The sequence below is a fragment of the Sus scrofa genome, chromosome 16 (genome assembly GCF_054392235.1).
Source record: "Sus scrofa isolate SSC_HxYL_T2T_F1_AM1 chromosome 16, Sscrofa_HxYL_maternal_Yorkshire_Landrace_v2.0, whole genome shotgun sequence".
Taxonomy (NCBI): Eukaryota; Metazoa; Chordata; class Mammalia; order Artiodactyla; family Suidae; genus Sus; species Sus scrofa.
In genome coordinates, this window is record NC_139398.1 from 45297603 (window position 1) to 45323002 (window position 25400).

Here is a 25400-nt window from a genome sequence, read left to right on the forward strand (position 1 = left end):
GGAAGAATAAACAGCTATAAGTCACTGGTGTCAGTGCAAGGGGTCTCAGTTCTACAGAGTGACTTCAACAGGGAAGCCAGGTGACATAAATCCTATAATAGGCAGCAAATTTATCAGAGTGAGGCATTTACATAAACAAAGCAGACAGGAGATCCTGAGGCATATTTATCCTAATTATGATTTCTCAAGCACAAAAAAAATGAAAATGTTTATCAGGATCATGCCATCTTATTACAGTGAAATCCTGGCAGACTCTTTGTAAGGGTGAGATGTTAATACTGTTATCATTAGGAGACAGACCAGCAGACTGATTAGGAAAAAGGGTCACCAGAGTCACTTCTCTGGGTTTTTAGCTCAGCTCTGCCATTTCCTAGCTGTATGACTCTGGTACCCCCATCCATAAAGTTAGGCCAGTAATGGTGCTCACATCATCTGGTTATTAGTAGACTAAATGGGAGCCATGTAAAGAGGTTAGAACAGTACGCAGCATAATAAATATTCCTAACATTGTAATTACTATTGTTGTCATCACTGTTATTTTCAAATTGCTTTATTAGCATATAATTTTTTAAGGAATTATGAGCATCTCTGAAATAATGTGACATTTTAAAAGTTACTGAGAGTTAAAAATAAGTTATCAGGAGTTCCTGCTGTGGTGCAGCAGAAATGAATCCAACTAGTAACCACCCAAGGTTGTGGGTTCGATCCCTGGCCTTGCTCAGTGGGTTAAGGATCTGGCGTTGCTGTGAGCTGTGGTGTAGGTCGCAGATGCGGCTCGGATCCTGCCATGGCTGTGGCTGTGGCTGGCAGCTATAGCTCCGATTCAAACCCCAGCTTGGGAACCTCCATATGCCTCTATATGTAGGCCTAAAAAAAGCAAAAAAAAAAAAAAAATCGGTTATCTACATTTGGATGACTCTAGCAACTTGGGAAAATTTTCTTAATTCACTTTTATTAATTCAAAATTTATGAGGAAAGGCTAAACAAATACAGATGGTGGTGATTAATAATGATGATAGTAATTCCCCCTCTAAAATGAAATTATATGACTATTTGGGTGCATATGTCTGTTAAAGAGCTGTATCTTTAGATATACCAATAAATAAATGTCTTTAATCATAAAAAATGATTGGCAGCTTGTAGAAGCTATCACTTGAACATCTCACATTTGCAAGAAAGAACTGCAAATGCAAATCATTCATAAGAGACTGTAAATTGACAAACGAGCTCAGGCAGAGTAAATAAATAACAGTTACAGGTCAGTCTAAATCAGACTTTTTTTTTTTTTTTTTTTTTTCATATGCAGACCCTGTTTTCAAAGCCAGACACAAGCTGCAGTATTCAAGTGGAAACCTAAAATTCCTACAGGCCTCTCTGCTTTTTCTGGAGCCCTAGGGTTCAGAACTTTCTGCTGGATGGTATCAGGGAAAGTGGTGGCCGATTAGAAAATAGGAGTTACATACTGGCTACAAAAATAATAAAGACTAGATCCTCCTCCCAGCCTGCCAGGATTTCACTCTTTTTGGGCACGGGTGCCGACACTGAGCCAGTTTCTGTTTTACTGTAACAGAATGCAGGGTATGTCTTTTTAAATCGTACTGAGGATGGCACAGGTTGGTTACTATCAGTCCCAATCACTAACAAAACAGTTCCCCATCATCGGTCCTACCATCTGTCCTCTGAGTTCGCTCTACACACGCGCTTGGTTGCACAGATTTTGAACTGGCCGAGGTCACTGCGCAAACAGCCTCCACAGATGGGGCCAGTGTGAAAAACCTAATTGCAGCTGTGGACAAACAAACAAGGACACACATGGTTGACAACATCCCTGTCTAGACTTGATGGTGGCTCAGTGTCACCGAGCACAAATAACAAGGACATGGTTTCAAGGTAACTATCTCTCAGGGGTAGGACAAGCATTCAGGAACGTCACTGTTACGTGGTCTAAATTTCTCTACATTGACATTTAAACATCAATTTTAATATGCTGTAGAGAAGTAGCATTTCCTATCATACATACATTTTCTCAAATTCCTTGAGAAAATAATGCCTTTGTTCAACAAAATAAATGGCTTGGCAACCCGTACAGCTCCACAACCCTTGTCGAAGTCACAGACGTGGCCCGCACATAGCACGAACGATAATGAGTTAGTGAGAGGACTGAAGTGTCCTCTTTCCACGTATTTATTTCATCCAGCCTCAAGATTTCATTTTCCCCACTTCCTTTCCAAAACAAATTACTTCATGAGATACGTTCCTCGTTTGTTGCTGTTTTGACAATATTTCACCGGGTACATGTACTTCCATTTACCCTCCTGAGAAACTCAGCAAAGTGGAATCACACATTGAGGCTGGTATCTCAGATCTTCCCCTTGAAAGACACAGGGCCCCAGAGAATTTGGATTGCCAATGTCTTTTCTAGACACTCAACATGTCTGGTCATTTCGGTTTAAAGCCAAACTGGGTGTGCATTACTCTCTGAGAAGCTGTTAAATTTAAAATAAGTTATCAAGTCGGTGCTATTTCAAAAGATTGTTGATAAAAAAGAACATTTAACTGTAACCATGCTGAACAGACAGTTGATTATAGAAAGACATGTCAGTGCACATATGGCAGCCGGGTAAATTATGCACATCTGGATTACTTTTGGCAAGAAACATAGCTAAGTGTCTAAAGCCAAGTTAAGCAATCTGTCACTAACAATATGTACATTTATTTTAAAATGTCAAGGGCTCAAAGTCATATTTTCTATTTCTTCATAAACTTTCCAGCTCTTCATAAGACAGCAAACAGGTGACAAAACACATTGCCCAAACTGCCAAAGGCTGTATAAATAAGGGGTAATTTTGAACTTCTCAACACATATACAAGAGGACTCCAACGCTGAGGCAAGCCTGTGCTTTGCAGGATATACTAAAATCCAGAGCTCAAGTAAGAGTGTTAACATTTTACTTTAGAAGTTGGTTGAAAAATGCCTTCATATAAAAATATGGCTGGCCCCTGCTTAGAGCAGTAAACACTACGACCGTCAGAAAAAGCAAGTGGAAAAAGTCCGATGGCGTCTACTTATAAAAGGAAAGGACCAGTGACTCTGTGATCATCTCAGATTAAATTTCCTTTTTCCCATTGCCAATTACTGACATCATTTAAACCCTAAAGAAATGTTTTCCTTCTTCCAGTCCCCTTGATTAAAAGAAAAGCCAAGAGACACCAAGGTGCCTCAAACTAGCAGTAACAAGAAACTTTACAATTGGATGTGTGAGTATCAGGCAGGTGGGGACGCGGCAGTGCCGTAAGCACAGCACTCGTCTTGACTACTGTGCCGCTTGCTAGTTCGAACATTCCAGGCTTCTTTACAGCTTCAGAAGGAATGCCAAGATCTGTCGTGGAGACTGGGTGGGGCCCCACGTCCCAGGTGTTGCCTTCCGGTCTCATTTGTGCTGGCAGCAGACAGAAACCAGAGGGGAACTATTTTATTCATGAGGTGATAGTCGGAATATTCACACTCTCAGTCAGCCTCTCCTCTAGCTCACTAATGTGGCAAATTCCCTGTTGATTAGCATCTTTACTATATGCCAGATCTAGATCATAACATTTTCAAATGGTATAGGGGGAAAAAAAATCTCAGGTCTCTAAATCATACAGATGGGTTTTCAAACACCAGGTCCATGGTTTACAACCTGAACCTAATCTACAGAAGGAGGAGGATGGCGCCTACACCTCACTGTGTGGTTTTGAGAAGTCACTGCCTAACCCTTAATGAATATTCAAAAATGTGGCGGAGATCGTTATTACTCCTCTTCTCCTTAAAAGTGACGGATTGGGAATAATGCAGTTCATAAAGCACAGACTGCGATAAAAGGCTGTAAATTCAAGAGAAAGCTTAAAAACCACAGAGAAGAGGGGGGAAGGATAAAGGAGATGAGGAGCCACATAGGAAAAGACATTTTGTTAACTTTTAATTCATACCTGCTTTCCTGCTTTGGTAAAATTTGATGCATCTGTGTATTAAAATCTAGTGAGTTTAAATGTCTTTCTCCAACTGGAGGGATAAAAGACAAATTGCTATGTCGTTAAGAAAAGGCACAAGACTTCAGAACTGCTGCTTTCCACCATTCACCAATTCAAAGGACTTTTTTTTTTTTTTTTTTTTTTTTTTGTCTTTTCTGGGGCCGCACCTGTGGCATATGGAGATTCCCAGGGTAGGGGTCTAATTGGAGCTATAGCCACCAGCCTACACCACAGCCACACCAGATCTGAGCCGTGTCTGCAACCTACCCCACAGCTCATGGCAACGCCAGATCCTTAACCCACTGAGCAAGGCCAGGGATCAAACCCGCAACCTCCTGATTCCTAGTCGGATTCATTAACCACTGCGCCATGACGGACACTCTGCCAATTCAAAGGAATTTTAATTGAATGGTATTAGTGGTATATAGTAAATCCACTTTCTTCTTAATTTTGATCTTTCCTATCTGACAATACGGTTTTATTTTAAAATTATTCCTAGTACAATCATGCTCAATAAAGTTATGTATAAGCAGACAAAAGCTAAAAAGAATTTTTTTAGGGCTGCACCCTCGGCATATGGAGGTTCCCAGGCTAGGGGTAAAATCAGAGCTGCAACTGCAGGGCCATGCCACAGCCACAGCCACGCTAGATTCGAGCTGTGTCTGCAATCTACACCACAGCTCCCAGCAATACCGGATCCTTAATCCACTGAGCGAGGCCAGGGATCGAACCTGGGTTCAAGGGTATTAGTCTGATTCGTTTTTGCTGAGCCGCAATGGGAACTCCCATGATATTTGTTAACATTAAAGTCTTTGTGATAAACTCTTTGAAACAGCGACAAAGAACATAAATGCTCTTCAAGAAGGTGATCCTCACCCCAGAATTAACCCACAATGAAAAAAAGAATCTTGTAAAAATCATCTCCCCAAGGGCAAAACATTCCAATTCTAGTTGATATCTTTCTTAAAAGGCAGTGATTTCTAATAGATCCTGGAGGTACATAATTGCAACACCTAAAAGATGAAACTGAATGAATGACATTTACAGCGTTAATTAGGTCCATGTAGGAGTGGTCTTTTGTGCATCCTCCCCACTGTGCACTAAACATCCATGGAGGCAGATACCACTGTTATTCCTAAAAAGGTTCCTGAAGAAGCCATCCACTGGACCATCTTCAGTACCATCTAACATGTGTTTTAGCAAGACTCTTCCATTCACTAGCAGCTGAAGGGGTGGTAAATCCTTATTAGCTTCCCTTACAATAATACACTTATGCAATTGGGGATGTTTCAAGTAATCCCAAAGGTACTTAGTTATGCTTCATTATCATAAATGCAAACTTGACAGGGAGAAATTAAGAGTACTGATAAACTTTACTCATGCCTATTAATTTACTGTCATTCATTCCTTTGAGTTCTTCAAACTCTGACCTTCTTTAGATGGGATGCAAAGAATAAAGTGATGTTTTCCCAAACTGTGTCTGCTACTGAAAGACGACGGTGGTAGGAATATCTTGAAAATAACAAAGAAAACATGGATTCAAAGAAGCAAGCATAGGAATTTACCCTGTTAGTTCAATACGCTTTTCAAAGGTCAGTCCCTGAAGACAGGCTGGAGTAGTGGCTCTCTACTCCATGAAAGTATTCTCCAGAAAAGTGAACTCAGAAACTGAGTAAATGTAACAAACTCACACCCAAAGCAACATGCCTTCCAAACAATAAAGCACTGAGTATTATAAAGGTGTGAAGGAATTTAGTGTCCTACATCAGACATTATGTGGGGGAAAACTCAGTGCTGGAAGGGGAAAAAAAACCAGTCTGAATACTTACACTAAATGTTCCAATAATGCATAGAGTTTGTAAAAAAACAACTGATAAAACAGGGAAAACAACTGATAATGAGAAAACAGCTTTGGAGTTCCCGTCGTGGCACAGTTGTTAACGAATCCGACTAGGAACCATGAGGTTGTGGGTTCGATCCCTGGCCTTGCTCAGTGGGTTAAGGATCCCGCATTGCCGTGAGCTGTGGTGTAGGTCGCAGACGCTGCTCGGATCCGTGTTGCTGTGGCTCTGGTGTAGGCCGGAGGCTACAGCTCTGATTTGACCCCTAGCCTGGGAGCCTCCATATGCCGTGGGAAGCGGCTCTAGAAGAGGCAAGAAAAAGACAAAAAAACAGAAAAAAAACCCAACAACTTCAGACTCTTTTCCCAACATTCTGTGCAAACTTCAATCCAGGTGAGCTGTCTTCTGTTACTTGGCAAAGACATGAGGCTTTTACCTCAAAGGTGGGAGAGGGATGGGTAGAGAGCCAACTGATCTCAGATTTTAAAGTACATTTTAAAAGATATTTTACCATGCATTTGTGAACATTTTGGCAAATTCTGGAATCTAAGAAACCATTCCTTTCAAAATATATAATTAATAAAGCATTATGGGGAAAACGCACGATGACAGTGTCTTTCTTGAATCATGCCAATTTGATAATATGAATCTAAATAAACTCTGAACTAATTATTTCTTTGAAACAATAGAATTCCCAGTACTTAAAGGGATTGCCCACATAAGATTCTTATGAATTTAATTTATCCATTATTATAATAACCCTCTTAAGATTAATAATAATAATAAAAAAAGGCATGCACAGTGAGTTACTTCTAACGACGAAACTGCTGAGTTCTTCTCTTGATGCTGAACCAAACTGGCTCCTAAGCATCAAATGTATCACAACCAACACAAAATCCTCAGAAAAGCTTTTTAGAATACACAAAGTGCTTACTCCACAGCTGATGTGGTAACAGTAAAGGTTAATATACATTAGGAGTCAGGCAGCAAAATGGCTGCACTCACTGGACATAATTCCTGACCAACACCCTCGGCAGAGACAACATGGACACACACACACATGAAACCCTCAAACCAGCAAATGACACATACCTGAAGCTCAGTGCTTCTCCCTCAGGAATATGTTTTATTTTAAACTTCTATTCAGATGTACATAGACGGTATCCAGGGACTCTGGCAATAGTTTTAAAAGCATTGGCCCACTATAAATGTTCAACCTTCCTTCTATCCCCTTTGCTGCAAGATGAGGTAAAATAGAAGTTTCCTCCAAAATTACTAACCTAACACTAATAGTTAGAATCATTATTCTCACTAAAGTAAGACTGATGCGTATTTCCTAAACAAAACAGAATGAGCACCATCTCCAACTACCAACAATGTTTTTATGACTGTAAAGTATTAAATCATAAAGAAAAATGATCACATAGTAGCTAATTACAGTCAACCTAATAGCATGAAAATCGGTTTAACAATTTAAAATTTGTATTATGATTACGTGCTCACGTAAGGTACCTGTTAAGTGACAAAGGAGGGACATGGTTTTTAAATAAACTGTTATCATGACCTTGTGCAATGAGAAAGAATTTAGCCGTTAATGGATTTAATAACAAATTTAGTACTTCTTAAAATGTAAATGATATTTAAAGATGAATAGCAAGTAGAGTCTCAAAAGTTCATAATTTTAAATTATACTTTATATAAACATGTAAAATGATCATGATAAAATCAGATGCTGGAATATTCAAGTATGGATTAATGCCTATATTACAGAATTATTCTGAGTTCCTCAAAATAAGTTGGCTTTTTGTCATCTCATCCCTTCACTATGATTTCATTGGATAATTATGCATTGAAGTTCATTACTCAAAGCATCCATTGTTGAAGAGAACCAAAACATCCAACCCAATAACCACAGAATAAAGAACTGAAAGAAAACTGAATATAACCATGAATCTTAAAAGGGAACCAAGCAACAGGCAAACTGCGCTCAACATTAAGTGCTAATGCAAAATTCCTCTGCCTGAAAATTATTCTTTTCACTGGCAATCCTACATGATATCAACACTTTCTGAAACTCATTCTGAATAACCCTTCCTTTTATTTTTAAATGGAGGGAAATGGAGCAATGTTGAGGAAAGGAACAAATGTAAAAAGACCAAAAAAACCCCTCTCCTTTAGCAGATGTTCTTTCTAAATGAATTACGTAGACAGATAATCCATAGGAAACAGGACAAAGGGTCTAGGCAGTGATGTAAAATGTGCTTCAACACCAAAGTCCAAAAGAAAATCAAATTTTAAATGCATATTTATTTAATCCTTTAAAAAACCACCTCTATGAGCAAGTTCTAGGAACAAGCCGTGCATTAGGGGGCTTGAATCACAAAGTACTTCCGGAAAGATGTCATTGTTTCCAATAAAACAGGACACACAGGAATTCTATAGTTAGAGAGGTACTCTCTATGACAGGAATCTTTCTAAAGATTAATAATGTTTAAATATTTCACCAAAGTGAGGTGGAGAGTTGAGGGGAGAAGTAAGGCCGGCATTGTGAAGGAGAGAATTCACTCAGTGGGGCCAGGTGCCAGGGCACCGTACTCAAGTTACTTAGCTTCTCATTTTTACACACGATTCTTCACATGTGCCTTTGGAGGTGGATGATTTCAGCCTATCAATGATATTTTTAAGTAGGCAGTTAGATATGGCTATAAAATCACTTTTTAAACTATTGCCTTTGGAATGGATAAGCAATGAGATCCTGCTGTATAGCACTGGGAACTATATCTAGTCACTTACGATAGAGCATGACAATGTGAGGAAAAAAATGCATACATATATGTGTGACTGGGTCACCTTGCTGTATGGTAGAAAACTGACAGAACACTGTAAACCAGCTATAATGAAAAAAATAAAAATCGTTATTAAAAAAACAAAATAAAAGGCAAAAAAATAAAATAAAAACACTTTTTCTTGAATCATGTCCTTACCAACCCCCAGAAAAAAGCAGGCAAAGTTTTATACTTTTTTTCCTTTAACTCACTTGAAATAATCATGGAAATAGGTAAGAACCAAGTATTTAAATAGTAATTTCAAATAATTATTCGTGTTCAAAATATTTCAAAATTCATTAAAAATATAAATGTCAAATAAGGAGGTTAAAAAAAAAATCAAGAAATGTATGCATTTAGGGAGTTCCCATAATGTCTTAGTCATTAACGAATCTGATCAGGAACCATGAGGTTGCGGGTTTGATCCCTGGCCTCGCTCAGTGGGTTAAGGATCCGGCGTTGCCTGAGCTGTGGTGTAGATCGCAGACGCAGGTCGGATCCTGGGTTGCTGTGGCTCTGGCGTAGGCTGGTGGCTACAGCACCGATTCGACCCTTAGCCGGGAACCTCCATATGCCGCGGGAGTGGCCCCAGAAATGGCAAAAAGACAAAAAAAAAAAAAAAAAAAAGAAAAGAAATGTATGCATTTAGAGCAATTCGGCTGTAGAAGAACCACATACTTTAAATGTCACACAGGAGCAGTGAAGGTGGAACAACTCTCTTCACTGACCGGAAGAAGATGGCAACCTGAAAGCTTTTAGTTTCGGGTCTGTAAATTGCTAACAGCTGTTTGGGCTGCCATGACAAAATACCACAGTGGCTGGTGGTGCAAACAAAAGTTTATTTCTCATAGTTCTAGAAGATGGGAAGTCTAAAATCCAAGTGCCACCATGGTCAGTTTCGGGTGAAGATTTCCTTCCTGGCTCATAAATGGCCACCTTCTTGCTGTATCCCCGAAGGACTTTGGCGAAGGGGGTTGGCAGGGTGGTGAGTCTCTCTTAAAAGGCCACCTTTTAAGTCTTCTTAAAAGGCCACCTATTCCACTGGATTAGAGGACCCCACCCTTACAACCTCCTTTCACATTAATTACCGTCTGAAGTATGGTCACATTAGGGGTTAAGGCTTCAATGTATGGATTTCCAAGGGACATAATTCACCCCAGAGCTCAAGTCAAAAAAAAAAAAAGGAGTTCCCATCGTGGCGCAGTGGTTAACGAATCCGACTAGGAATGATGTGGTTTAGGTTTGATCCCTGGCCTTGCTCAGTGGGTTAAGGATCCAGCGTTGCTGTGAGCTGTGGTGTAGGTCGCAGACGCGGCTCGGATCCCACGTTGCTGTGGCTCTGGCGTAGGCCGACGGCTACAGCTCCGATTAGACCCCTAGCCCAGGAACTCCATATGCCGCGGGAGCGGCCCAAGAAATAGCAAAAAGACAAAAAGACAAAAAGACAAAAAAAAAAAAGAAGATCCCATGTCAATTCATGAAAGTGTATTATCATATTAAGTTCATATTAAGTTTACTTATGTTTAGTTATTGGTTCCTTTGTGATTTCTACCTAGCCTTAAAATCTTTCAACAAAAATGTGGTTAAAAGTATTTAATCTATTTGTTTAAACAACTGCTTCTATGTGTGTTCCACTCATGAGTCAGGGAGCAACTAGAAGGATGGGATGCTATCTCAAATGTATTCAACTTGAGAAAGAAAGAACTGAAACAGAACCTGACAACTGTTTCCCTGATGCATGTATTTATGTTCAAAGAGTCCCGCTCAACCAGCCCCTATTCTCCAGGGCTTCTCATAGTGTGACCATCGCCACCCTACTAAATATTCTTATTCAACCTAATTCCTGAATGCAAATCAACTACTGCATCTTTGGGCATAATGAACAAACAGGAAAATGCTCCAGGGTTTGCTATGAAACAACCATATGAAAATTCTAAAAGATTTCCAAAAGGAATTTTCAGGCTCTATGATCTTTTTCCTTACAGGCTGACTTTGGTATTTAACTGTCATAAGGTGATGAACAATAATGCTAAGCCCCATCTGTTCAAAAACCACAAAAACCTACACATGTAGGTACAGACAGACACTCATAATGGGAAGGAAAAACAACCTGCTAAAAAATTGTTGTATCATTATTTATAAAAGCACCTCTTTTCACTGAAATTGCTATTTCAAATTCAATATATTCTATCTCGCCTTCATACACTAAAGAAACATCACTTACTCAACTATTCTCAACAGAGAAAGGAAGAAGGCAGCCCTCATACCAACCCCTCTTCCGTTTTTTTCCCCGCTTGTCTCTAAGAGCACATGGCTCTTGTAACTTCAGTGTGCAGAGAAGGAAGCTGAGGCTTCAGTCACTTCCTAGTTCTTCCTTCTGAAGGCCAATATTTAGAAGGAAAAAAAATACCAGGTGCAAATATCCCCTTTCTATAATAGGCAAATCTCATCAAAGCTTTTCATTAAATAGTATCTTAAGGAAACAGGAGTTACAGAAGTGGACAGACTTAGATTCAAAGTAATTTTGCCATTTTCTTTCTGACTTTGGCTGAATGGCTATCTTTCTTTACAATATGGGAATAGCTTAAGAGATTGATGAAGGCCTAAATACCTTCATATTTGAGAAAATATCTGAGGGAAACATAAGGGAGATTTTGGAAATAAGTGGAATATGTCTAAAATTTAGGAACTCACAGTGTGTTTCTTTTCCCCAGCAGTTATATTTGACAATGGGACTTGGTTATCTAGGAAGAAATAACCATGCTGTCTTTTGTCAAGGGAGCAAATTAAAGAGCTCTAATTCATAAGCAATGCCTTCCAATTAAAAAAAAAGAGGAACGATGGACAGAGAAAGCCTCGTGTATTCCATTGGCTGTTTGTAGAGCAAATCCATAGTGTCCCTGTGGCCACTTATATAACTGAGACACACAGAACCAGTGAGAAGTCCTAAGGCAACTGGAATAGAGTCAATGCTACACTTTAATTTTTAAATGCTTTTCTTGGATACTTGCATACTAAGGAGATTAAGTGCTCATTTGACTGGCTTATTGCAGAGGTCGTTATGTAAGGATTCTACACATTTTGGATGGACACCGACAATAAAATGGGTCTGGAAATATTTAAATGTGATATATATTGCTGCTTCAGGACAAAAGTTTTGCCATGACAAAATATCTCCAACTACAGCTAAAATTAAGGGGAGAATATAATTTGTCCTTATATAGAAGCTTTCAGAACTGCATTCATTCTAGTAATAGGTTTTTTTTTTTTTTTTTTTTTGTCTTTTTAGGGCCGCACCTGTGGCATATGGAGGTTCCCAGGCTAGGGGCTGAATCGGAGCTATAGCTGCCAGCCTACACTACAAGCCACAGCAATGTGGGAACCGAGCTGCATCTGCAACCTACACCACAGCTCACAGTAACACCGGATCCTTAACCCACTGAGCAAGACCAGGGATGGAACCCACATCCCCATGGATACTAGTCGGGGTTTGTTAACCACTGAGCCATGACAGGAACTAGTGATATGTTTATGGTAATACTGGATCTCCAAGTTATCAAACTTTCAGCTCAAAAACTTGCTCAAGTAAATAATTGATGAGAATTATAATATATGACTAAGATCATATAGAACTATGAGTTTTACAAAAGAGCTAATGATTTTTTTTTTGGTCACCCTGAAGCACATGGAGTTCCTGGGCCAGAGATCACATCAGAGCCGCAGCTGCAACCTACACAGCAGTTGTGGCAACACCGGATCCTTTAATCCACTGTGCCTGGTGGGGATTGAATCTGTTTCCTTATGCTGCTGAGATGCCACTGATCCCATTGTGCCACAGTGAGAACTCCAAGCTAACAATTTTTGAGAACTGTTCACGAAGGGAGGTTTTTTTCTCTTTCAAATGGCAAGAATATTTCAAAGTTTATCCCTCTGGCTGGTCAATCATTATTCATCAAAGATTTATCAAGCACGTTCTGTAGGTTTATGGAGTCGGGGAGTTGTGGAAAGTAACCATACAGACAAGATGACTGAATGATGGATGTGGGGTGGTGATCCTCACACTGCTGGTGTTTACTCCACAGCCAGGGGGCCAGAGGAACCAGAGGCTGAGTGCCCCAATCTTCAGGAAGAGGCCCATCTTCTCCTAGGAATCAGGAAGTCTTCCAGGAGGACCACTGGACTGCACCAGGCTAAGAGTGAAGGGCACTGCAGACCCTAGAAATGCTCTTGGACCATTAGCCTTGGCAAGTGGACCTGGTGCTCTCAGCCTGTGTGAGCAAACCCTCCAGGGTCCCTGAGGCCTTTCAGGACACCATAATGCTTGAGAATGGGAGCGGATTCTCAGTCCACAGATGGCCGCTGATAGAGTGGCTGGGTGGGGTAAGACTATCCTCGGGCTCATCTAATCTTAGAGATCTGGAGACTCCCAGAGGGGTGGAGGAATAGGATAGCTGTGGGGCCACTACAGTGGTGTTAACTTTCCTTGGAAAAGATCCAGAGGCTGTAACTTCAAGTGGGCTATTTAAAAGTATTCTTTTTTATTTCTATTTTTGAGGAGAAAAGTGCATCAGAAAGGACACTCACTGGGTCCATCCACCCTTCCATCTCACCACCACCCTCATACCCACCCTCATTTCTGGAGGAACCCTGGAGGCACAGAGTCGAAGGCAGCCCTGACATAGCCATTTCCCCTCCAGAGCCAGAGCTGGCTGGGGCATTACTGCACAGGAAGCTGACAGGGGAGGGCTGAGTGCTCTCTGGAGGACAAAGTGGTAATGCTCAGAAATTTTGCAAACACATGAAGACAACATTGCCTACCTGCCAAGGGTGTGGCACTATGTTCTGGCTAAGAGGATTGCAACTGATTTCACTCATCCAAGCAAATTTTCAGAGTGTAAAGGGAGTTGAAAAACATCATCTTGGAAGCTGCTAAAGGGACACACATGATTTGAAAATGATTGGGTGGGAGAGGTCATATTTATGAATCCTCAGTGAGGCTGTTTTATGGTTCAGATATTATTGCTTTGGCTAGTGTCTGAGTATATGTATACATAGAGTTTAATAAAAACAACCATGAAATTTGAGAAATCACTTCATTGAAATTATAGAACAAATATATCTTGGATACTACACTCTGGGCAAAGTTGAGTTCATCCACTTTGGGTGAACTGATGTGACATTCCTACCTGGTCTATCTACTATACAATAAGGGAACAGCAAAAAAGAATGGATTGTTTTAACCCTTGTTCTTCAGAGTACTTAGTAAAACTATCAGGGATCAAAATATATTACCGAATAATCTTTGGCTTTATGTAATAAGGTTTAACCAGTCTCATAGTTCTATTTGCCATAACTGTTATTCCATTATTTTACCCCCTTTGATTTCATTTCCTTATCCTTTGCTATAGTTTGCAGTAACCCTTTTTAAAGTATAATCTGGATAAGACCAGTCCACAGATGTAATAACTACGGAAAGAAAGCACTGAGAAATTTTTTAAGGAATTTGACAGGGCCATGACTTCTAAATACGATCAGTGGTCTCAATGAACAGATAGACCAAAAGTATTGGTCAGCCTTGAATTGGGAAGGAGGTGGTGAGAATTGACCCTTTATCTAAAATATTCGCCAGGGAGAGGGAGTGGGAGGGACTAGGAGTCTGCAGTTAGTAGATGAAAACTATTGCATTTGGAATGGATAAGCAATGAGATCCTGCTGTACAGCACAGAGAACTATAATCACTTGTGATGGAACATGATGGAGGATAATGTGAAAAAAATGCATACATATGTATAACTGGGTCACTGCTGTATAGCAGAAACTGACTGAACATTGTAAATAAACTATAATAAAAAAATAAAATATTTGGCAATTCCACTTCAAACATTTGAACATTGCTATTCAGCTATTCACATGTAAATTGCCGCAGAATTTATCACACCAACATTTTCTAACTTGTACTCTTAGATACAGAATAAAGATGTCCTTGGCCTTTGGAACATCTCCAGTTGCTTCTACTCTCTTTAAAAGGATTTCTCCAGGAGAATGGTCAGTGCTAGTGGTGGTAACCATGACTTTGAAGAAAAGAGAAGAGGCTGAAGGGTCTTGGGCAGGCAGGCTTATAAATAGAAGTTCTCATGCGGGAGTGGCCTAAGACCCTGGGTACCACACATGAGTCTTATTATCTGGACCCTTCAGACTAAACTGGGTCAGGTCTAATGAATACTTGAACACATTTTTATCACCTTGGAAGTTACAGGATTCAAACAAAAATTCCCTCTATGGTTCTTTAGTTCTAAAATTCTATAAATGCAAATAGCCTCAACCTGTTCATAAGAGCTTTAGGGAGGTGTTTCATAACGTGGGTGAAGCCTTCAAGACATACAGGCAATGAAGGGGCTATTATGAAACAAGTGTAATTCATGCAGTGGCTTAAATGCACACTCATCAAGTGTAAATTTCATCAAGTTTTCAGCTGAAGAGATTTCTTCAAGTGATGATCATTGACCTTGACGGCAATGCATTTTATGACCTCTCTGGACAGGATGGGGAAGTGATGAATATTATCACCATCCCCCAGCCCCCTACTTATCACTAACACTCTATGAAACATGTATGCTTATCAGCCATACAAATATATACTAGTCTACTAAATTAGGAACAAAAATAAGAATGGATTAAGCAGGAGTTCCCGTCGTGGCGCAGTGGTTAATGAATCCGACTAGGAACCATGAGGTTGCAGGTTCGATCCCTGCCCTTGCTCAGTGGGTTACAGATCCGGCGTTGCCGTGAGCTGTGGTAATAGGTCACAGATGCGGCTCGGATCCCGCGTTGCTGTGGCTCTGGCATAGGCTGGCAGCTACAGCTCCAATTGGACCCCTAGCCTGGGAACCTCCATATGCCACGGGAGCGGCCCAAGAAATGGCAAAAAGACAAACAAACAAAAAAAAAAAAAAAAAAAAAAAAAGAATGGATTAAGCAAAAATAAGGCCTAATGACAACTACCTTAATGTTTCTGGGCTTTGAATTTCACAAAAATGAACATCACATTCCTAGAGGCAGATGACTTAATGATTCCCAAAGAACAGGACAAAGCATGAAGAAAAAAGAGAGGACGAAGAATCTGCATTGCAAAGTCAACACATATTTTAGAGCCAAATAATTTTTATAGTTTTGCGGATCTTTTTCAAATTTTGTTCAAGTCTGGATGAACAGATTATTTTCACTTTAAAACTGGGTAGGCAGAAGAAAGGCATTTGACAGTAACTTAGATGGTACTACTGACAACTTGAGGCTACAACTTGCAGTTTACAAATGAAACCATAACATTATGCTACTTTAGCATCCCATAGTGCAGGATCTCCTTAAGAGCAAAAACCAAAGGCATGTTATGGTTGGATTCTTTGAATTCTCTACTTTCAGGAAGTAGCACCTCTGGTTTGGGCAGCTACAAAGAATGGCAGAGACACTAGGCCCTAACTGCATTTACCACAAATATTCCAGTCTAAGATTTAAACGTGTACCTCATGTCCATTGGCATTTACCACGTTTACAAAGCCAACAATGGAGGAAGCCAGAAATGCTGTTACCACACCTTTCATTGAGAATGAAATTAAATGGTTCCAAATGCTAATGAGTATAGTCGCAACACTGTATTTTGGATATTAGCCAATGGACTGTACGGCTACAGAAATATGATGCACCCCGGGCACCAACCCCTAAAATGTTCCTGTTAATATGGCAGACATACTGCCAACAAATACGGTTGTTTCCAGAAAGCAGATGGAAAGGTGACAAGGAATGAGAGGAGATAACAGAGTGAAACAAAAAGACCAAGAGAAGAAAGAGACTCATTCTAAAACTGAGGAATTATCAGGAGAAGGGTATGAATAACTTAAGGGCAAGAAGAATGGAAGGACGCAGCACTGACCGAGGAGTTCTTACGGGATGAGCACAACTGGGGTAGGTGGGTATATATGACGAAAATGGCACAAAATGTAAAGAAGGGCAAAAGGAAAACCTGCGGGCCTGTGTTAAATAAGAAACAAAGAGAGATGTACAAAGAGAACCGGGAAATCAAAGAATGAAAAATAACGCAGTTTGGCCATAGAAAAGTAAGCCTCTTCCAGTCTTTGCCCCGTCTCCCAGCGTGAAAGTAGTTTTCTCAGCCTGTTCAGAGGTAGAGTAACCCTCTTAAAACCACTGAGGTAAAAAATCATTTCCAAAAAAAACACAAGAATCTTAATTACTTCACATTCAAGGACAACAGTGCACAATCTCACTGAATTTTAAACTTCCTAGTAGGCAGTTCAAAGCTTCCTGAGGGCAAGTATAATTGCATTTTTACACAGGAACCTAGTGGAGTCCTTTTCATATTGCAGGTGCCTTAGCGCTATTTGTTTAATCAAATTGTTCTTAATTAGTCCTCTTTTCCAATCAGCCCTGAGAATCAAATAGTTTACTAAGGAAAAAGAAAAAAAAAAAAAAGGCCAAATATTTACGAAGCTTTTTGGTAGCAGCAAATGCAGGATGGGACAAATGACCTAAACACTGGGCAGCAGCAAAATATTTGCTGAGAACAGAGATATCCTACGGGTGGTTTTGTTAGATAAAAATGCAGTAATCTCGCTAAGAGGTAGCGACCTCATATGAACGATTATTTGAAACTAGTGTTCAAGTCTCAAAAAGCAGGTATGTAACTTGGTAAACCAAAGTAATGCTATTCAAAGTGTCATAAAACATCAACAGCCATTCTTCCAGCTCCAGCTCTAGGACTCCCTCCAGGAAGCTGGCTCAGCCCACGATAGCCCATAGCCCATAACGGTTTTTGCCAGCTGAACTCAAAGCCCCATTAATGTGGCAAATAATTACAATATACCCTTCTGGCATCTATTAACTTTTCTTTAATCATGTTTTATCTCTTCAATTAGATTGTAAGTTAATTAAGAGTAGAGAACTTCTGACATTTTCTTCCGTGGCCATCATTTCTGACTATGCAAGGGGTGATTAAATACTAGACAAAAATATAGGTAACCTACCACATTAATAGGTTACCATTAATAGGGAAAAATCACATATTGCTCATAATAATTATGAAAAAAAGCATTTGATAAATTTCCATGTCCATTCATAATGAAATCTACTTCACAATAGTAAAGGACATATTTTACAAGAATGTCCTTCATCTTTTATGGGATTAAAGTCATCTCTCGAAATAAATACATAAATAAGTAAATAGCCTGCAGCAAACATCATACTTAAAGAAAAAATGTTTCATAGCCATGCCCTTATAAGCCTGGAGACAAGAACACTTGCTGTCACCAATCCTATTCAAAATTGTCCTAGAGCCCCCAAGTCAATATAGAAAGATAAGAAAAGGGAATAGAAAGAAGACACAGAGAGGAAAAAACAAACTGTTATTTGCTGATGAATGAATGCATGCAGAAAAATCACAGAATATAAAGATAAATCATAAGGATCCAGCAAGTTTGCTGGCTACAAAAATAAGCAAATGCAAATTTCTCTAACAGCAACAATCAATTAGAAAATTTAAAATTATGCACAAAGATTGGCAAAATGTAAAAAGCCTGGTAGTTCCATACATTGACAAGGATATGAACAAAAGAGATTTTTATCTATCCTGGAAAACATCTTGGCAGTACCCAATAAGACTGAATACGTATGTACCTTAAGCCTTTACATTCTTAGGTATACACTACTGTGAAACGCTTGCATGTATATGTTAGACACATTCAGAAATGTTCACAGGAGCGGTTTTTGCAAAATCCAAATAAAGCAAACAACAATGCAAAATATCCATCAACAGCAGAATACATGGTAATATACTCACACGACAGAATATTATTCAGTAATGAAGAGGAATGAACCACAGCCTCATAGATAAACACAGATGCATCTCAAAATAGATAAGGATAAATAAAAATAGAGAATCACAGAATACATTTAATAGCGTGGTTCTCCATCTACATAAAGTTCAAAATAGGCACACCACTATGTAACATATTATTTGCAGGGGCATAGGAGGCCAAAGTCTAAAAAGCAAGGAAAGAAATGAGACAAAATTCAAGAGAGTAATTATTTCTCGGTGGGGAGGTAGGGGACACATGCCGATGAGGGGCACAGAGACGAGTAAGGCCCTGGGGGTGGTCTGTTTTTCAACACGGGTAGTGGGGATATTGGCATGATATACTATTCTTTAAACCATGTATGTATGTTCTATACACTTTTACCTTTGTAATATATTTCACAATAAAGGGAAGAAGTATGAAGGAAGGATGAAAGAAGGACAAACAGAAAGGAAGAGGGGAAAGGAGAGTAAATAAAAAATCCTCGAAACTCTAAGATAAAAAAAATTAGCTTGCCATGGCCCTTCCTTTGTATGAGAGGATAATGCTACAAGACATATCGGCAACACAACTGCAAGAAGCTATAACAAGATGGCACATTTGTCTCCTTTTACTAAAATTGATGAGTCATTTGTCATAATGCAGATGGCTTACGGCTGAAGGGCAGGATTGAGAACACTGGTTTTCTCTTATTTGAAAAATATGTTTCACTAGATTAAGTTTCCTCTAAAATTTGTAAAGTTCTAGGTTGGAAATCAAAGGAATCCACTTTCACATTTCTTCAATTTATTTGCAATAAAACCAGGAAATGTATCAGACCACAGAGGAAATTTTTTCTACCACACTCTAGAAATCTGGAAGTTACTACTTTTATATATGACCATTGACCATAAATAGATTTAATTCCAAATGGTGCTATCGAGAGGTGAAAAAGGCAGTTAACTGTCAATACTCCCAACACCAACCAAAAAAGCTTTTGGCAAAGGCTAACATCACTGTTTTCATAACCTCTGTTTTTTGAGGTCATTATTCAAACTTCGCACTTCCACATCTCTGTTTTGAGAGACTTGAAGTTTTGAAGGGCTGGAGGCTATTACCCAAACATCAGGCTAGCAGAGAAATTCTAAGTTGGGAGCTCTCGTATAAACCTACAGAGCCTCCTCACATTTACACACGCAGTGAGGGCAGGTGGAGCAAGGGGAGGATGAGGAAAGCTGAGGTCCAGAGACTGTCTGCAGAGCATCTGTCCTAGCAACCCAGTTGTGGGCCTTCTCCCGGCCCAGTAAGACTCCATCTGGTGCGGGAAGTTAACTGTTCCCCAGGTGGTTTGTGCACCTGTCAACTGATAGTTGGGCGTGTGCCACTGAGAAGAAGGGCAGACACCATTTGGCACAGGCCTTTGGAGCATTTCTTTAACTTAATGGCTGAGCAAGACTTGAGATAAAGAGATGAGGAAACAAGAAAAAAAAAAAAAAAAAAAAAAAAAAAAAGCGACGGGCCCTGCTGGACCCAGGCATCAGCTAGGGAATCTGGGTCACGCCTAGAACAGGCGTCTGATGGGGTGTGCCATGAAGGGCGGAAAGCGGCAGGGAATCGTGCCAGCCTCGGCCTTTCTGGGCTTGCCAGCCCTTGGCAGGGATTCTGGAAAACGAGACATCCCAAATCAGACGCATTTCCGTACATTCCTCTCCCTCCCCTGCCTCCAGCTACTTACATGTGGCTAGTGGACAGACTACTGAAACTTTTTTTAAAAAATAATACTAGGTTTTGGAATCAATACATGTTTAGCCCAGAATTTTTTGGGCTAAAACTGACATATGAGTCACTTTCCTGTGAAGCTTTGTGTTATACATTTATTCCAAGTGATGCCCCAAACCTATTTGGAATTCTTTCAGCATTTGACTTTAGCATCCTTGGCATATTCTTGTCAATACCTTCAGCAGTGAGGATGTTTGGGTCCAAAGAGTAAATTTTATTTGTATGGACTACGTTAAGCAGGTGCTCAATAAATACATATTGAATGAAAGAGGAATATATGCATGAAACACTCATGGTACTTAGTCAAATTCATAGTTAAATAGGTGGTCAAGCAGGAATTAAAAAAAAAAATACACGAAAGTTTTCTTGTAAGTTTCACATACCAGAAGCCAGCAGCCCAGTTCAATGGAGGCGGCACTGCTGATATAACACTGAGCTCTCATGGCAATTTTGGGTGGACAGAATATCAACCTCTTTCTTCACATTATTCTTTAAAGGGGCCATATCTCTCTGTCTTCATCTGGCCTCTAGTCCAAAGGTCGCTAAGGCACCAGGCCTCAGCAGGCCTCTGTGTCCTGTACTGGGCTGGCTTCCAGAGATGTCTTTGACCAGGTCTCGGACATAACCCCAATCCAGAGGATCTTCATTGTGTTAAATCTTATACCATGAATATTTAAATCTGGACATATTTTAAGTAGGAAAATAAAATCCAAATTCAACTATTTCCACAGTTATCACTTCTCTCTGCAACACAATAAATCATAAATATCAAAAGTCTCTGTGCTTAGAAAGGGACAGCGTTCATACAGACTGTGGTTTGTTTTTTTTTTTTTTTTAACTCTTACTGCTTCCTAATTATACCCCATGCACATACATATTTATATAAATGAGGACTTATAAAGGAAGTATTCATAAAGGGTGAGTGATGGACAAACACAAAGCCATGCTTTGATCTTAAAGATGCAGCCCTTTAGTACTGAAAAGGACATGTAATTGAATTCTTGGTAATCACTGAGAATAGTGTCTATTGTTGAATGTGGAGTGCTCAAAGAAGTCTGGTCTAGGATGTCTGCTCTGCTCTAAGGTGAATTCTCCGTAGCTCTACTCACACACGAAGGCCATCCTGGCATTGAGCCAAATGCCAGGGCCAGGCTGTTCTATAGACTGAGACCAAACCAGCCCCTGAAACCTGGCCTAACATGAATGAAAACACTTGGGCAGCATTTGTCCCAGAGGGAGGCTCTTCAGGGGCTTCCTGACTTTAGCACATTTTCAGCAACTCTGTATTTGATGGCTAACCTTCCCTAATAAAGAGCTGGGGTTTACTGTAGGGGATGTTCTGATTCTCTTAACTCAAAGGCAAAAGGTGTGTGCGAAGGTCTCTAGGACTTCAGGCTTCCTGCACATCCTCTACCTATCAAAAGACTGATTTCGGTTAACAAACCTCTTTTGAAATATGAAGTGATTTCTGGAAATGTGAAAAAATGGCTTTAACTTAGGTCTTTTCCATCTTAACTATCAATATTACACAGTATTTAAGTGACCTCTCTATTAGAGGAATGTTTAGAGTATTCCCTGATGAACATTAAGAGTCTGCTATAAAGACAGATTATTTTTAAATGCTAGACAGGGTGTGGAGAAAAAGGAGCCCTCCTACACCGTTGGTGGGAATGTGAATTTTTGCAGCCACTATGGAGAACAGAATAAAGCTTCATTTAAAAAAACTAAAAATGGAGCTGCCATTAGAGTCTGCAATCTCACTCCTGGGCATATATTCAGAGAAAATTCTAATTTGAAAAGATGCATCCCGATGTTCATAGCAGCACTATTGATAATAGCCAAGGCATGGAAGTAACCTAAATGTCCACGGACAGATGAACGGATAAGGGATGTGGTGTATACACACACACACACACACACACACACAGTGGAATACGACTCATCCATATAGAAAAGAATGAAATAATGCCATTTGCAGCAACAGGGATGGACTTAGAGATTATCATATTAAGTAAAGTAAATCAGATAGAAAAAGACAAGTATCATATGATACCACTTATATGTGGAATCTAAAAAAATGAGACAAATGAACTATTTACAGAAGCGAAACAGACTCACACACTTTGAAAACAATCTTGTCATTACCAAAGGGGAAATGTGGGAGAGGGAGATAAATTAGGAGTCTGGGATTAACATATATACACTAATATAAAATAGAAAAGCAACAAGGACCTACCATGTAGCATAGGGAACTTTACTCAAAATCTTAAAAGTTATCACGGAAAAGAATATGAAAAAGAAAAAAATACATATGTATGTATAACTGAATCACTTTGTTGTACACATGAAACTAACACACTGTAAATTAACTTATACTTCAATTAAAACAAGATGATTTTAAGCATCAACTTAATATGGCCATGGATACACACATTTAAAAAATCTGCATCCATAAGCACAGATGTGTTTTCAGTGTGGTCTCATAGTGAAGGTTTCTACACAGGGTTTAGTCTATGGAACAATTAGTCAAACAGATGAAAGGCATTTCAGATGATTACCCCAGAGACACAATACTTCTCAGGACTTGGTGCATATATGCCATACAGGGCGAGGAGATACTCTGACATTTACCACCTGCCTTAGCAACTGTCATACCAGTTAATCTTGATGTTCACCAAATTTCTGAGTTTCACCACAACTGGTCTTATAAGGTTTTTATTCAAAGCCTCTTAATAATTGCCGCATTTCTCCAACACATTAAACAGCCTTCTATTTCTTCAAATGTAGAGAAGGAAAAAAAAAAAATCTACTGAAAAAATTTTGTCAGAAATATCTGAGTTATGTTTTAACACAACCACACTAAACATTTTTAGTTCATGAATAAAACATGGAAATTGTCAGCAAATGAAATAACAGTAACATACAAAAAAGTACTGGGACACAGAATTCAGACAGAGATTTTATTTCCCTCACGACCGTGGCAAGTTCCCAGTACTGAACCTGCACCACAGAGCCACCCGAGCCACTGCAGTGACAGTGTCAGATCCTTAACCTATGGTGCCACAAGCAAATTCCCGGAGAGTTATTTTAAATAACTATTGCTATTTTCTCTTAAACATCCTAATAAAAAACCTTTTTTTTTTTTTTTGGCTGTACCTGTAGCATGTGGAAGTTCCCAGGCCAGGGACTGAACCTGTGCCATAGCAGGGACCTGAGACACAGCGCAATGACAGTGCTAGATCCTTAACCCACTGTGCCATCAGGGAGTTTCAAAATTTTTTAATGCATTCTTAGGAATCCTGCACGATAGGCATTTCTTACCATAATCTAAATCATTTCATCTATCTCTAAAAGTGAATTACTGTCACCACACTTAAAATAGTTTTGAAAACTGCCCACTTGAAACACTACACAATGGCAGGGACCCAGTCCATACCGATCACTACACAGTTTAGCCCAGAACAGACACTGAATAAATGTGTTTATGTGGCAATACTCACTGAACACTTACTATGTCTGAAGGAGCTATTCTAGGCACTCACAGATATATCAGTAATCAAAAGAGAGGTCTCTTCTCCTGTGAGTGTTTTCTGACTCAATAAAAGGTAGATTAGCAGATTTCTTAAGAACATCAACAATTTCTGTAATAGAGATTCGATGCAACTATATTATTCCAAGAAGATAACAGTGGTATAAAATTAAAATGCAATGCTTTTGAGAGCTAAGAACTATTTTCTAACGTGTTCTATCTTTCAGGTGGCCGTGCCATTTTACAGGATAGAGAGAATTTTGGAATCCACTGCCACTTTGACATCAGATGAGTTGATCTAAAAATCTCAGCCTGTCTTTTCTTCATCATATGTCACTTGGGTGGTACAAGTATTTAATAAGACGTACCAAAAAAGGGAACATTTATCTAATGCAAAGGTACCTTTTTAACCCTCTGATAGTTATTTCTCGTTTAAGCATCAGACCCTTTCTGATCTTCCCTTCTCCTACTTGTCTCTCATTTATAAAATTGAGGAATATAAACACATGAATGAATGGAGCTTGAAAGCCACTAGAGGTGAGTTACAGCCAGGAAAGCTTAGGGCGGAGGTTGGGTGTTAGCAGGAATTGCTTTCAGTGTCATTAGCTCTCTAAGGCAGTCTTGAGTTATTTCTAAAAACAAAGATGGACTAGACGGTTAAGTTAAGCCCAATCAGTTGGCTTTTCTCCTCCAAATACTGGAATATGATAGTTACTCTGTTTCACAAATATATAAAAACATACTTGGCTTCGTTTCTTCAATATATTACTCTCATTTCAACTAAGCTCATTTGGAAAAAGGGCTCATCTGCAAATTGGCAGCTGGGGCCTATCTAAATAGCAGTATTTCTATTCAGTAGAAAAAGTTGATTCAAGACTTCAAAGTGAAAAAGAGAAAAGTTATATCTTAAAAATCAAATAAAATGTCTTTGTTTGTTTTAATAAATTCAATGACAAGAAATTGTGGCAGTGGAGTAAATGAGTTGAAGTCCAAAGACTTGAGGGTTCAGGTCACAAGTTGGATCTTGGGTAATTTCTACTTCATTTCTGGGACCTGCATTTATACAATGGCTAAAGAAGCAATATAACACCAGGCTTCCCCAGAGAGAGAATTACCTGAGACAATGCATGTGAAACATACCTTTTCTACTATACATGTTACTTCACATAATTTCAGTCTCGCTTCTGTGATCCCATTGTACTCTTTACATATTTCCATGGGATCTTACCATAATATTCTAATTATTTGTAATATACAGAGTTGATTTGAGGGAGGGGAACATATTTCATTAATTTTTGTATCTCCTTTGACAGTATTTGGCCACATAGCAAGTGTGCAAAAAATACTGGAGAATGAACACAGCTGTTTTGTGAAATAATTTTTTTTCTTTATGGCTCCACATGCAGCACGTGGAAGTTCCGGGCTACAGGTAAAATCAGAGTTGGAGCTGCAAGCCTATGCTACAGCCACATGGGATCCAAGCCCCATCTATAACCCACGCCACAGCTTGTAGCAACATTGTATCCTTAACCCACTGAGTGTGGCCAGGGGTGGAACCCACATCCTCATGGAT

The 25400-nt window shown here is 39.4% G+C and overlaps 1 protein-coding gene and 1 long non-coding RNA gene across 4 annotated transcripts in view; both read right to left on the reverse strand.

Annotated features, from left to right (window-relative positions):
* ARL15 (ADP ribosylation factor like GTPase 15) overlaps positions 1–25400 on the reverse strand; it is a 442112-nt gene that overhangs the window by 179249 nt on the left and 237463 nt on the right. The gene's annotated exons all lie outside the window — the stretch shown is intronic.
* On the reverse strand, positions 1520–8628 carry LOC146395549 (uncharacterized). The gene is made up of 2 exons (XR_014831331.1): positions 4721–8628; positions 1520–4313 (listed from the first exon to the last, which is right to left on the reverse strand). It is a non-coding gene; the product is annotated as an uncharacterized LOC146395549 (long non-coding RNA).